The following is a 15,730-nucleotide window of genomic DNA, read 5'->3' on the forward strand; positions in this document are numbered from 1 at the left end:
CCATGATGCATTGCACTGCTACTAAGCCTGAACCTAGCACACCCTCTCCAAAACACACCCAACCCCTCCCTCCTCTCCCTCCTCTAGCTTCAAACAGATTTGTGATGTCATTTCTGTCCGACCTCCTCTTTTACATTTGTCCAACCCACACTCCATTACAGATAGATAGAGGGAAAGATAGATAGATAGATAGATAGATAGATAGATAGATATGGGATAGATAGATACATACAGATATATGTCTATTTCCATAGCTATGTCCATATCCATGTTTCTAAACCCCTTCACCCCTGCAGCTTTTTTGTTTTCGTTTATCGCTCCCCTTCTATCCAGAGCCATAATGTTTCCGTCAATATGACCATGTGACATGTGATCTTTTGCGGGACAAGTTCTACTTTTGAACGACACCATTGGTTTTACCATGTCGTGTAACAGAAAATGTGAAAAAAATTCAAAGTGCAATGAAATGGCAAAAAAGTGCAATCCCACACTTGTTTTTTGCTTGGCTTTTTTGCTCGGTTCCCTAAATGCTAAGGCTGTGAGCACACGTTGCGGATTTGATTGCAGATCCGCAGCGTTTTTTGCCGCACTGAATTGCATCAAATCCGCAGTGTAGTGCACAACCAATGTAAGTCTATGGGAGCCGCAGACTTGTTGTGCACATGCTGCGGAAAAGGCCGCACCGAAACGCAGCTTTTTTTTCTCGCAGCATGTCACTTCTTTTGTGCGGAACTGCAGCGTTTCTGCACCTTTAGGCCATGTGCACACTCTGCGGCGTGCTCTGCAGGTTCTCCCGCAGCGGAATTGATAAATCTGCAGGGCAAACCCGCTGCGGTTATCCCTGCAGATTTATCGCGGTTTGTTCCGCGATTTCCGCTGCGGGATTACTCCTATACTATTGATGCTGCATATGCAGCAATATGCAGCATCAATAGTAATGTAAAAAATAAAAAAATTGGCTATACTCACCCTCTGACGTCGCGATCTCCTCGGCGCTGCACCCGGCGGTCCAGTTCCAAAGATGCTGTGCCGAGAAGGACCTTTGTGACGTCACGGTCATGTGACCCAGGCGTCATCACGGTCATGTGACCGCGACGTCACCACAGGTCCTGCTCGCACACCAACCCTGATACCGGATGGTCGCGTGCAGCGCTGAGAGGTGAGTATAGCATCATTTTTTATTTTAATTCTTTTTTTTTTTACACTATTTATGCTTCCCAGGGCCTGTAGGAGAGTCTCCTCTCCTCCACCCCGGGTAGCAACCGCACATGATCTGCTTACTTCCCGCATCATGGGCACAGCCCCATGCGGGAAGTAAGCGGTTCAATGCTTTCCTATGGGTGCAGAATCGCTGCGATTCTGCACAAAGAAGTGACATGCTGCGGGTTTTAAACCGCTGCGTTTCTGCACGGTTTTTCCCGCAGCATGTGCACAATGGTTTGTGGTTTCCATAGGGTTTATATGTTAATGTAAACGCAATGGAAACTGCTGCGGACCCGCAGCATCAAAATCGCCGTGGATCCGCGGTAAAAACCGCTATGTGTGAACATGGCCTTAGACTTTCATTGAGTCGGGCACATCCGCCGCAAAACCGCAGATGTAAAAAAGATCTGCAGTTTTGCTGCGGATGTGGGTCCGAGAAACGCAGCAGCTCGGGAGGATGGAAGTGTGTGGGCGGTGACGGTGTGCGTCTATGTGTGGGCGGGCGGGGTCTGCGGGCTGTTCGGATGTGTGCTGCGCTGTGCGGGACTGTTCAGGTGTGTGCGATGTCTGTGGGCTCTTCGGATGTGTGCGGGGCTGTGGGGGGGGGGTCTTTTGGGGTGTGTGCAGGCATCATCCGATGGAACTACAAGTACACAACATACAATCTGCAGCTCATTCGGATGTAATCCGGACAGTGGACACACACCCTACGCTATCCATACATCTATCAATAGATATCTATCCAGACACATCTACAGATAGATATATGAATAGATAGATGTATGCATCTATAGATCTATCTATATGTAGATCTGTCTATCCATTTCATCTATCATCTATCTGTCTATCTGTGTGTTTAAAGGAGTGTGGGTTGGACAAATGTAAAAGAGGAGGTTGGACAATAATGACATCACAAATCTTTTTTTTTGTTCAATAATACATCTTTATTTACCTTTCAAAAACGCACCAAAACGCCTAAAAACCGCGCAAAAACCGCAACAAAAGCGAATTAAAAAATGCATCAAAACCGTGCAAAAAACTGCATAAAAAATGCATCAAAACTGAAAAAAATCGCATCAAAACTGCACCATAATTGCATCAACACTGCACCAAAAACTGCATCAAAACTGCGCAAAAACCGCACCAAAAACTCCATCAAAACCACACCAAAACCACACTAAGAACTGCATCAAAACCGCACCAAGAACTGCATCAAAACCGCACCAAAAACTGCATCAATACCACACCAAAACTGCAAACTGCACCAAAACTGCAAAACTGCACCAGGTTTTGATGCAGTTTTTGGCGCAGTTTTGATGCAGTTTTTGGTGCAGTTTTGATGCTTTTTTTGGTGCGGTTTATGCGCGGTTTTAATGCCGTTTTTGGAAAGAAGTAAATAAACGGAAAATGTGCATGATTTGAATGGAAACATGCATGAAAAAACGGATTCCAAGGCCGGATTCATCATTTCAGAGCTCAGTTTCATAGTTTTTTTGCCGCAAAAAAAACGCATGCGTTTATTTGCGGCAAAAAAATGCATTGCTGTCTATGTAAACGCATGCGTTTTTAAGCACATGCGTTTGTTTGCGTTAAAAACGCATGTGTTTTTATAGAAAAAACCAGAAAAAAACACTGAAACACCACCCACCACCATCAGGGTGATAAAGGGATCCAAACCCTAACCCTACCCCTAACCTCACCCCTAACCGTTTAATGAACATTTTCTGACATAGTGCCACGATATTTCAGTGCCACGTATTTCAGTGCCACGTATATAAGTGCCAGGTATATAAGTGCCACGTATGTAAGTGCCACGTATTTAAGTACCACGTATTTAAGTACCACGTGACACGTATTTCAGTGCCACGGATTTAAGTGCCACCTATGTAAGTGCCACGTATTTCAGTGCCACGGATTTAAGTGCCACCTATGTAAGTGCCACGTATTTCAGTGTCACGTATGTAAGTGCCACGTATGTAAGTGCCACGTATATAAGTGCCACGTATGTAAGTACCACGTGACACGTATTTCAGTGCCACAGATTTAAGTGCCACGGATTTAAGTGCCACGTATTTCAGTGCCACGGATGTCATGGTTCCCAATGGCAAGGGAACGTCAGAGAACATAAATAACAGAACAGCTCTTGGGTGATGGAATCTCGAGCTGACCGTGAGCTAAACCTACCACACAACTAACAGTGGCCGGGTAGCGTGCCTACGTTTTATCCCTAGACGCCTAGCGCCAGCCGGAGGACTAACTAACCCTAATAGAGGAAAAGACAGACCTGGCTTACCTCTAGGGAAATTCCCCCAAAAAGGAGACAGAAGCCCCCCACATATATTGACGGTGAGTTCAGAGGAAAAGACATACACAGTATGAAGGTAGGTTCAGCAAAGCGAGGTCCGCTTACTAGATAGCAAGAAGATACAATAGGGAACTTCACGGTCAGCTGAAAACCCTATTAAAGTACCATCCCAAAATTACTTTAAGACTCATGTGTCAACTCATGACACCGGAGTGGCAATTTCGGCCCACAAGAGCTTCCAGCTACAGAAAAATAACATAACTGTGAACTGGAACAAAAATGCAAAACAAACTTAGGACTAAGAGTCCAACTTAGCTGATAGTAGTCTAGAAGCAGGAACATGCAACAGAAAGGCTCTGGTTACATTGATGGCCGGCACTAGAATAACTGAGCAGCAAGGCTAAATAGGATACACCCATATCCTGATGGAAACAGGTGAACAGAGAAAGTGAAGCACACAAGTCCAGTACCACCAGTGACCACCGGGGGAGCCCAAAAACCAAACTCACAACAGTACCCCCCCCTCAAGGAGGGGGCACCGAACCCTCACAAGAACCACCAGGGCGATCAGGACGAGCCCTATGAAAGGCACGGACCAAATCAGAGGCATGAACATCAGAGGCTGTCACCCAAGAATTATCCTCTTGACCGTAGCCCTTCCACTTGACCAGATACTGAAGTTTCCGTCTGGAAACACGGGAGTCCAAGATCTTCTCCACAACGTACTCCAATTCACCCTCAACCAACACCGGAGCGGGAGGCTCAACGAAAGGCACAACCGGTACCTCATACCTGCACACACACACACCACCCAGATGACAGACATTTTCTGAGAAACAGGGAGATCAGAAATAAAATCCATAGAGATGTGAGTCCAAGGCCTCTTCGGAATAGGCAAAGATAACAACAATCCGCTAGCCCGAGAACAACAAGGTTTGGCCCGAGCACAAACATCACAAGACTGCACAAAAACTCGTACATCTCGAGACAGGGAAGGCCACCAGAAGGACCTAGCCACCAAATCCCTGGTACCAAAAATCCCGGGATGACCTGCCAACACAGAAGAATGAACCTCCGAGATGACTCTACTGGTCCAATCATCAGGAACAAACAGTCTACCAGGCGGGCAACGATCAGGTCTATCCGCCTGAAACTCCTGCAAAGCCCGTCGCAGGTCTGGGGAAACAGCAGATAATATCACCCCATCCTTAAGGATACCTGTAGGTTCAGAATCACCAGGGGAATCAGGCTCAAAACTCCTAGAAAGGGCATCCGCCTTCACATTTTTAGAACCTGGTAAGTATGAGACCACAAAATTAAACCGAGAGAAAAACAACGACCAGCGCGCCTGTCTAGGATTCAGGCGCCTGGCAGACTCAAGATAAATCAAATTCTTGTGATCGGTCAATACCACCACCTGATGTCTAGCCCCCTCAAGCCAATGACGCCACTCCTCAAAAGCCCACTTCATAGCCAAAAGCTCCCGATTACCAATATCATAATTTCGCTCAGCGGGCGAAAATTTTCGAGAAAAGAACGCACAAGGTCTCATCACGGAGCAGTCGGAACTTTTCTGCGACAAGACCGCCCCAGCTCCGATCTCGGAAGCATCGACCTCAACCTGAAAAGGAAGAGTAACATCAGGCTGACGCAACACAGGGGCGGAAGAAAAGCGGCGCTTAAGCTCCCGAAAGGCCTCCACAGCAGCAGGGGACCAATCAGCAACATCAGCACCCTTTTTGGTCAAATCAGTCAAAGGTTTAGCAACATCAGAAAAACCAGTTATAAATCGACGATAAAAATTAGCAAAGCCCAAAAATTTCTGAAGGCTCTTAAGAGAAGAAGGCTGCGTCCAATCGCAAATAGCCCGAACCTTGACAGGATCCATCTCAATAGAAGAGGGGGAAAAAATGTACCCCAAAAAAGAAATCTTTTGAACCCCAAAAATACACTTAGAACCCTTCACACACAAGGAATTAGCCCGCAAAACCTGAAAAACCCTCCTGACCTGTTGGACATGAGAATCCCAGTCATCCGAAAAAATCAAAATATCATCCAGATACACGATCATAAATTTATCCAAATATTCACGGAAAATGTCATGCATAAAGGACTGAAAGACTGAAGGGGCATTTGAAAGACCAAAAGGCATTACTAAATACTCAAAGTGGCCCTCGGGCGTATTAAATGCGGTTTTCCACTCATCCCCCTGCTTAATTCGCACCAAATTATACGCCCCACGGAGATCAATCTTAGAGAACCACTTAGCCCCTTTTATTCGAGCAAACAAATCAGTCAGCAGTGGCAGAGGATACTGATATTTGACTGTAATTTTATTCAAGAGTCGATAATCAATACACGGCCTCAAAGAGCCATCTTTTTTAGATACAAAGAAAAAACCGGCTCCTAAGGGAGATGAAGAAGGACGAATATGTCCCTTTTCCAGGGACTCCTTAATATATTCTCGCATAGCAGCATGTTCAGGTACAGATAGATTAAATAAACGACCCTTTGGAAATTTACTGCCCGGAATCAGATCTATGGTACAATCGCAATCTCTGTGAGGAGGTAGTGAACCAAGCTTAGGCTCCTCAAAAACGTCACGATAATCAGATAAAAATTCCGGAATCTCAGAGTGAATAGATGACGAAATGGAAACCAAAGGTACGTCCCCATGAGCCCCCTGACATCCCCAGCTTAACACAGACATTGCTTTCCAGTCAAGGACTGGGTTATGAGATTGTAACCATGGTAATCCGAGCACCAAAACGTCATGTAGATTGTACAATACAAGGAAGCGAATCATCTCCTGATGGTCTGGATTCATACGCATAGTCACTTGTGTCCAGTATTGTGGTTTATTACTAGCCAATGGTGTAGAGTCAATACCCTTCAGAGGTATAGGAACTTCCAGAGGCTCTAGATCAAACCCACAGCGCCTGGCAAAGGACCAATCCATTAGACTCAAAGCGGCGCCAGAGTCGACATAGGCATCCGCGGTAATTGACGATAATGAACAAATCAAGGTCACAGACAGAATAAACTTAGACTGTAAAGTGCCAATTAAAATAGACTTATCAACCTTTTTTGTACGTTTAGAGCATGCTGATATAACATGAGTTGAATCACCACAATAGAAGCACAACCCATTTTTTCGCCTAAAATTCTGCCGTTCGCTTCTGGACAGAATTCTATCACATTGCATATTTTCTGGAGCCTTCTCAGAAGACACCGCCAAATGGTGCACAGGTTTGCGCTCCCGCAAACGCCGATCAATCTGAATAGCCATTGTCATGGACTCATTCAGACCTGTAGGTGCAGGGAACCCCACCATAACATCTTTAATGGCATCAGAGAGACCCTCTCTGAAATTCGCCGCCAGGGCGCACTCATTCCACTGAGTAAGCACAGACCATTTACAAAATTTTTGGCAGTATATTTCAGCTTCATCTTGCCCTTGAGATAGGGCCATCAAGGCTTTTTCAGCCTGAATCTCCAAGTTAGGTTCCTCATAAAGCAACCCCAAAGCCAGAAAAAACGCATCCACATTGAGCAACGCAGGATCCCCGGGTGCCAATGCAAATGCCCAGTCTTGAGGGTCACCCCGCAGCAAGGAAATTACTATCCTAACCTGCTGTGCGGGATCTCCAGCGGAGCGAGATCTCAGGGAAAGAAATAATTTACAATTATTTTTGAAATTCAGGAAACGAGATCTATCCCCGGAGAAAAATTCTGGTATAGGAATTCTAGGTTCAGATATAGGAGCATGAATAACAAAATCCTGTAAATTTTGAACCTTCGTAGCAAGATTATTCAAACCTGTAGCCAAACTCTGAGGATCCATTTTAATCAGGTGAGATCAGAGCCATTCAAGGATTAGAAGGAGAGAGAGAGACAAAGGCTGCAATTAGAGCAGAAATGCAACTAAGTCAACTATAGAGCAAGCTCAGAGGAAAAAAAAAACAAAAAAAAAAAAACTGCAGACTTCTTTTTCTCTCCTTTCTTCTGCCAACGGTTTTAACACTGGGCCGGCCATACTGTCATGGTTCCCAATGGCAAGGGAATGTCAGAGAACATAAATAACAGAACAGCTCTTGGGTGATGGAATCTCGAGCTGACCGTGAGCTAAACCTACCACACAACTAACAGTGGCCGGGTAGCGTGCCTACGTTTTATCCCTAGACGCCTAGCGCCAGCCGGAGGACTAACTAACCCTAATAGAGGAAAAGACAGACCTGGCTTACCTCTAGGGAAATTCCCCCAAAAAGGAGACAGAAGCCCCCCACATATATTGACGGTGAGTTCAGAGGAAAAGACATACGCAGTATGAAGGTAGGTTCAGCAAAGCGAGGTCCGCTTACTAGATAGCAAGAAGATACAATAGGGAACTTCACAGTCAGCTGAAAACCCTATTAAAGTACCATCCCGAAATTACTTTAAGACTCATGTGTCAACTCATGACACCGGAGTGGCAATTTCGGCCCACAAGAGCTTCCAGCTACAGAAAAATAACATAACTGTGAACTGGAACAAAAATGCAAAACAAACTTAGGACTAAGAGTCCAACTTAGCTGATAGTAGTCTAGAAGCAGGAACATGCAACAGAAAGGCTCTGGTTACATTGATGGCCGGCACTAGAATAACTGAGCAGCAAGGCTAAATAGGATACACCCATATCCTGATGGAAACAGGTGAACAGAGAAAGTGAAGCACACAAGTCCAGTACCACCAGTGACCACCGGGGGAGCCCAAAAACCAAACTCACAACACACGGATTTAAGTGCCACGTATTTCAGTGCCACATATTTCAGTGCCACGTATACAAGTGCCACGTATACAAGTGCCACGTATACAAGTGACACGGATATAAGTGACACGGATTTAAGTGCCACGGATTTAAGTGCCACGTATGTAAGTGCCACGTATGTAAGTGCCACGTGCCACGTATTTCAGTGTCACGTATTAAAGTGCCACGTATTTCTGTCACGTTTACGGTTAGGGTTAGGGTTGATGTCACCGCTCTATAGGACCCTCAGTGACACACTGACAGGAGGCAATGGCTCCTGCAGTGTATCACTGAGGTTACTAAAGTTCACTGGTCTCACTTTATGGCAAAAAGCTGCGTGGGAACTTTCTCATACAGCATGCCATAAAGTGAGACTAGGGACTATTTTCTCACAGGGGCGTAGGAATACATTGTGGGGAATACATTGTGGAAGGATACCTTCCTCCCCTCATTGTGTTCCTGGAGCCCCTGGTGAGTGGTTGCATCAGCAGAGGCTCCTGCTCTCCACGGGAGATCGTCGAGGGACACTCGTTTTAATTGGATTTCTGCGGATCAGGGAGTATAGTGTTTGTTTATTATTTTAATATTTTTTACAGATGACAATGGCTTCGGGGATCAAAGTGACAAGTGATGGCGAGTATGTAATCTATGTTTAATGTACTGTATGTCTATATGTATGTATGTATGTAATGTATGTATGTATGTATGTACTGTATGTCTGTATGTTCTGTATGTATGTACTGTATGCGCATGTCGTCGCATGGCGCATGTCGTCGCATGGTGCATGTAGTTGCATGGCGCATGTCGTCGCATGGTGCATGTCGTCGCATGCTGCATGTCACATGTTGTTGCATGGCGCATGTCATCGCATGATGCATGTCGCATGTTGTCGCATGGTGCATGTCATCACATGGCGCATGTCATCACATGGCGCATGCCGTCCCATGTCGTCGCATGGCACATGTCATTGCATGGTACATGTCGCATGCCGTCGCATGGCGCATGTTGCCGCATGGTGAGTGTCGTTGCATGGTGCATGTCGCCGCATGGTGCATGTAGGTGCATGGCGCATGTCGTCGCATGCTGCATGGCGCATGTCGCATGTTGTCGCATGGCGCATGTCATCGCATGGCGCATGTCGTCGCATGGCGCATGTCATTGCATGGTACATGTCGCATGCCGTCGCATGGCGCATGTTGCCGCATGGTGAGTGTCGTTGCATGGTGCATGTCGCCGCATGGTGCATGTCGTCGCATGCTGCATGTCGCATGTTGTCGCATGTCACATGTTGTCGCATGGCGCATGTCATCGCATGGCGCAGTCGTCCCATGTCGTCGCATGGCGCATGTCATTGCATGGTACATGTTGCATGCCGTCGCATGGCGCATGTTGCCACATGGTGAGTGTCGTTGCATGGTGCATGTCGCCGCATGGTGCATGTAGTTGCATGGCGCATGTCGTCGCACGCTGCATGTCGCATGTTGTCACATGGCGCATGTCATCGCATGGCGCATGTCGTCCCATGTCGTCGCATGGCGCATGTCATTGCATGGTACATGTCGCATGGCGCATGTTGCGTGTCGCCGCATGGTGCATGTTGTCGCATGGCGTCGCATGGTGAGTGTCGTCGCATGTCGTGTGTTGTATGTATGTATGTATGTATGTACTGTATATGTGTATTTTTTATTTTTTTTTTACATTCAACACATTAGCCGGATGATGGGACTACTACTGTCCCATCATTGGCTAATGTGTCACTCACTGCCACTGTAGCAGGCAGAGCCCGATGGGACTTGTTGTCCCATCGGACGATGCCTGCACACAGAGACACACACACACACACACCACCCCCCAGCACATACCGGTCCGCACAGCGCCGGGGACCGGGACCGCAAAGCGCCGGCGACCGCACATCGCCGGGGACCGGGAACGCACAGCACCGGCGCCCGGGACCGCACAGCGCCGGGGACCGGGACCGCACAGCACCGGCGCCCGGGACCGCACAGCGCCGGGGACCGCACAGCACCGGCGCCCGGGACCGCACATCGCCGGGGACCGGGACCGCACAGTACCGGCACCCGGGACCGCACATCGCCGGGGACCGGGACCGCACAGCACCGGCGCCCGGGACCGCACATCGCCGGGGACCAGGACCGCACAGCACCGGCGCCCGCCCGCACATCCCTGCCTAGCCCCGCCCGCCCCCAGCACGGCCCCGCAGGCAGCCTCAGCCCCGCCCACAGCCCAGTCACTCTTTGAGTGACTGCTGTCTGTGGAGCCTGGGGACACGCCTGCTACTGATGTCACGTCAATTTCCAGAGCCTGGAAATTGACGTGACGTCGGCGGAAATGAGCGGCGGCTGAAGCCTGGGGGTCACGTGACCCGGACTCAGGCACCAGCATAGCGCCGCTCACAGGCGAAAACGGCTAAAGAAGGTATTTACACAAATCATCAGGGGCCCCGGGGGGATACATAGGGGGGTTAATTGAAAGTAGTGGACAACCCCTTTAATAACTATGTAACTATGTAACTATGATGCGGCGACCAGCGTAGACGCAGTCATGTAGCATTTTTTTTTTCCGCATCGTCAAAACGACGCATGCGGCACCATCCGCATACTGCGGCACGACCTGCGTACCTAATGTTAAATATAGGTACACAGGCCGCATGCAGAAGTAGGTGGAGCTAGCGGCGGAGGGCGGGGCTTTACGGAGGAAGTCCGCAGCCCGCCGCAGATCAGGTAAACGCTAGTATAAAACTAGCCTTATATGTTTTTGGATATTGATACGTATGGATCTTGTAGATATGGCAGTGAACGCTGCATTCACAGGAAGCTGCGATCAGCACTTGGGAAAAGAATTTTAATAAAGTAAATTAGAAAATAAACCAGGAATAATGTTCTTTGTTTTTCCCTCTCTATATATTCCCGGAGAAACTCTTCATATTAACATCCCCGATAATATCAATCCGTACGAAAATTGGTTATAGATGCCATGTTACTGCTTCAAACAATGGGGGTCTTTCTTTTCTCTGCAATTAGTTACAAGCTAAGATCTCGATTCATCAGTTTTCTCCAAAATTCTGGAGTAAAACTGTTTGAAATGTCGCTATTATTTTTTGCTCAACTCAAAGTTGCGAAAAATGTTGATACTTTTGGCGTTTTCAGAAGTGGGCAATGCTCCGCTGAGCGTGCTGTCAAATTTATCGCAATTTATAACTTAAAAGTGCCTCTTACTTCCAGCGCTCTCATCATCAAAATGGGCGTAAAAAGCTCCAGAATATAATCATTTGCAGCCTATCAGTGAACACAACAGTCAATAATCACATCAAGAAAGTCTATTCTAACTCATAGGAAAACATTTGTGCAGCTTTCTGGATTAGGTCAATCTTCTACCGCATCTTACAGAACATGACTCAAGTGGCCCCAGACATGAACATGACAGGTCCACCAACAGGAAATAAGCCGTAATGAGGTCCACCAACAGGAAATAAGCCATAATAAGTCCACCAACAGGAAGTAAGCCGTAATGAGGTCCACCAACAGCAAATAAGCCATAATGAGGTTCACCAACTGCAAATCAGCCATAATGAGGTTCACTAACTGCAAATAAGCCATAATGAGCTCCACCTACAGCAAATAAGCTATAGTGAGGTGCTCCAACAGCAATTAAGCTATAATGAGGTCACCCCAACAGTAAATTAGCCATAATGAGGTTCACCAACTGCAAATCGGCCATAATGAGGTTCATTAACTGCAAATAAGCCATCATGAGGTCCACCAAAAACAAATAAAGGACCTGAACACTTGGAATCTATGACTTACCAGTAGCAGCCACTAATATGCTATGTCCATAACTGTTAACCCTGGAGCATGTTGATGACAAGTGGCCCAAAACTGTAATATCTGCCCAGTGTCAGGGCTGCGGAGTCGGTAAGCCAAACCACTCAATCTGACCCCTTAATTTCCCTGACTTCCAACTCCACGACTCTGACTTCAGAGCACTGCCTCACTACTGAGCATGTACATGAAGTGCAGCACAGATTCATCTCAGCTAAAGCCCTAGATCCTTAGATCAGCAATAGAACAGACATTGATAGGACTTTTTATAACTTTCCCAAATTATTATGAAAACGTTTACAGCACTTCCTTGCACTGAACCCAATTTATTATACATTTTAGGAGCTGGTCAATTTTATACCGACTCCACCAAAATGGACACTGACACGGATTCGGATTCCACAGCCCTGGTGTCCACTATCAGCTACTATAAGGGTATATGCACACATCTTTTTCACGTGGTTCCGATCCTTAACCTTCATGAAAAAGAACTAAAACAGAATTAACATAATGCACAGCAATGTAAAAACCACTTGCTCTGCATATGTTCAGGCTTTTGAGCTTCTTTTAACCACTTCAGGTTTCCAAAGCCGAAAAGCAGGAGATAGAAGTGACCTGACCATTCTCGCTATTTTATACATACAAGTTAAAAAAAGGCAAAAAACAAAATGACCTAATAGACTTCAAAAAAGATGCTTCCTGAAAAACATTGCCGGCATATGATGTCGTGTGCACAAACCCCATAAAACACCCAACAGATTATCAAAAAAGACAGCAAAGCAAGAAAAATTAAATACCAAATTCCCCTCTTTTTTTCTTAAAAACTAAAAAAAGCCAAAACAAATAACCATTGTAAAAAGAAAGTTGAGTGAAAAAAAAAAAAAAAGTACAGATGTGCCCACAAGAAAAAGGTGGATCGATTCCATCAGCCGGGTAAGTGGTCTCAGGCCAATGGATGGGAGGGCTCGCAAAAATCTTACCTCCTGGGATCCTGGGCTGAGGTGACAACATCCATGTATCATGAAGCAATGATGATGTTGCGCCAGCCTGAAGCCACAATGGGGATCCCGGAAGGTAGGAGATTCGCGAGCATCCTGTCTACTGGCTAGAGACTACTGACCTGGCTGATGGACCGAAGTCCCAGGAATCGATCCTTTCATCGATCATGTCCACCCTTAACCCTTCTTATACAAGTTATACAATTTGTCATGATACCAATACAACAAAGTCTTGTGCTATCTGTAAGAACTGTATCATGGATGCCTATGGGGGGGACAGATGACTGGGAACCATTGAAGGCCTTTGTTGTACCTATAAGTTGGTGTTTTTGTTTACCATTTCATACCATACATCTCTGGATATAATGGGTTAAAGGGAACCTAGCTGCAGCTATGCAGCCTGTTGTGAACTCCGTTTTCAGGCTCCCTCTTGTGGTCACAGATGGTATTGTGTGACTTTGGTTTTTTGGCTCCCCCTGGTGGTTTGGTTTATTATCCTGCGGGTCTGCTGGATCAGCTGCCTCGTTATTCACCAGGGAGGCTCCTATTTAGCTCTGCTTCACTTCCACTTGTTGCCGGCTGTCAATGTATTCAGTGCTATTCTGATTACTCCTGATTATCTCGTTTTCTGCCACTTCAGGATAAGCTAAGTTCTGTTTGAATATTTTTTGCTCATCTGCCTGCAATATGATTTCTGTGTATGATGAGTCTAGTCCAGCTTGCTAATATGTGATTTCTTTTTGCTGGTAAGCTCTGGGGTACGGAGTTGCTTCCCCCGCACCGTTAGTTGGTGCGGGGGCTCGAGCAATCTCTGCGTGGATATTTTGAATAGGGTTTTTTATTGACCGCACAGTTCCCTTCCTATTTTCTGCTATCTAGTATTAGCGGGCCTCATTTGCTAAATCTGATTTCATCTCTGCGTTTGTGCTTTCCCCTTAACTCACCGTTAATATTTGTGGGGGGCTATTCTATATCTTTGGGGTCATTCCACTGAGGCAAGTGAGGACTTACTTTCCCTCCAGGAATAGTCAGTTTCTCAGGCCGTGACGAGACGTCTAGGATTTTTAGGTAACGTTCCACGGCTGCCTATAGTTGTTTGCGGATAGGATCAGGTTGCGGTCAATCTAGTTACCACTTCCCCAGAGCTAGTAGTCTGTTCAGTTACTTAGCTAGTCCGACCTGCGATCCTTGCCACTAGGATCATAACAGCAGCCATACTACTACTTCCATATGTAAAAATGTGCTGCCAGATGCACTGTAAGAAAGGGCTTATCTGTCCTGGTGGGAATCTAAGAAAAAGTCCAATGGGCATAACTGGCGCTACTTTCTGCTGGGGTGAGGCCACCACAACCTTCGTAAGTGGCTGAAGAAACCTTTTCTTATTCCTGTCCTGGTCCATCTTCAGTAAAGGAGCTATGCCCTAAACTACACCTTTGAAGGGAATGTGAAAGAAGATTCATGGTGCCTGAACCACAGGCAAAAGAGGAGCCGAGGATGCCGGCAGGTAGGAGGCAGGTCACAGAGTTTCTGTCCAGAAGCAATGGAAGACGGCTGCTCCAGTGTCATGGAAATTCATTTACTCACCTCTAGTAGTAAATGTATAATGTTTTAGGTTTGACCTCTTGGACCCCAACTGATGATGAGAATTGGGTGTCTGGAGCCCACTATGTCAAGCAAGCATTAGTGAGCATGTGCTACAAGAACTTTCTATGGCAGCAATGGTTGCACATGCTCATCAATGCTTCGTTCACACAGGGCTCTTTCAGAATCTTTTTCTGGATAAGGAGGCCTTCAGCTGCTGGATCCCCCTAAAAAATCATTAATTTATCATCTTTCCTATGGATACGTTATTAATGGGACAACTCTTAAGGTTTTTCTGCGGCTGTTAACCTTTGCTCTGCTCTAGGTGCTGGAAGATTGTGTCTACAAAACTAGAAATCTTCAAAATTGTGTTTCATAAAGTCAAAGTAAAGACGATAATTCAGTCCAAACTATGTGTTAACTTCTGTATAACCTACGCCAACATATAGCCCGGCCTCCATATAATTAGTAAGAAAATAGTATATTCCACATGGACTTCAGAAAAAAATACTTGAGAACTGTACAGAATATTCCTAAAGAAGAAGAACACACCATGCAGGGGGTCTCCGGGAAATGCATGCACCATGTACAGTAGAGTCCGTCAGCTCACCTGGCATGCAAGGTAGTACCAAACCATTAACGAGCAGAACTGGGGCTCAATACTCAATTAATAAGCTACTCAATTGCCTTTTACACATGGTGGGTGAATGAAAGGACACACCGAACTTTACAAATATATTCTCTTAACTTTCCAACCAGAAAAAATACTTTTCATTATAAACGTAAAACACAACAAACAGACTGTAGTTTAGAACTGGTATTAAAGGGACTGTCTATTCATATAGTATTGATGGCCCTCTCCAGCAAATAGGTCATCAATATCAGATCAATGAGGGTCTGACACCTGCACTAGGAATAGCAACTGTTCTGCAGTACTCAGCAGTAACCGCTACCTGTACAGCCACGTACAATGATGACATCCGTCTGCCATCGGAGCAGCCAACAGCTGATCGTGGTG

General features: G+C 46.2%; 1 protein-coding gene across 7 annotated transcripts in view; it reads right to left on the reverse strand.

The window, feature by feature from the left end:
* The window catches only part of NCAM1 (neural cell adhesion molecule 1), a 410,078-nt gene that overhangs the window by 30,038 nt on the left and 364,310 nt on the right, over positions 1–15,730 (reverse strand). The gene's annotated exons all lie outside the window — the stretch shown is intronic.

This window comes from Ranitomeya variabilis, chromosome 4, assembly GCF_051348905.1.
Source record: "Ranitomeya variabilis isolate aRanVar5 chromosome 4, aRanVar5.hap1, whole genome shotgun sequence".
Taxonomy (NCBI): domain Eukaryota; kingdom Metazoa; phylum Chordata; class Amphibia; order Anura; family Dendrobatidae; genus Ranitomeya; species Ranitomeya variabilis.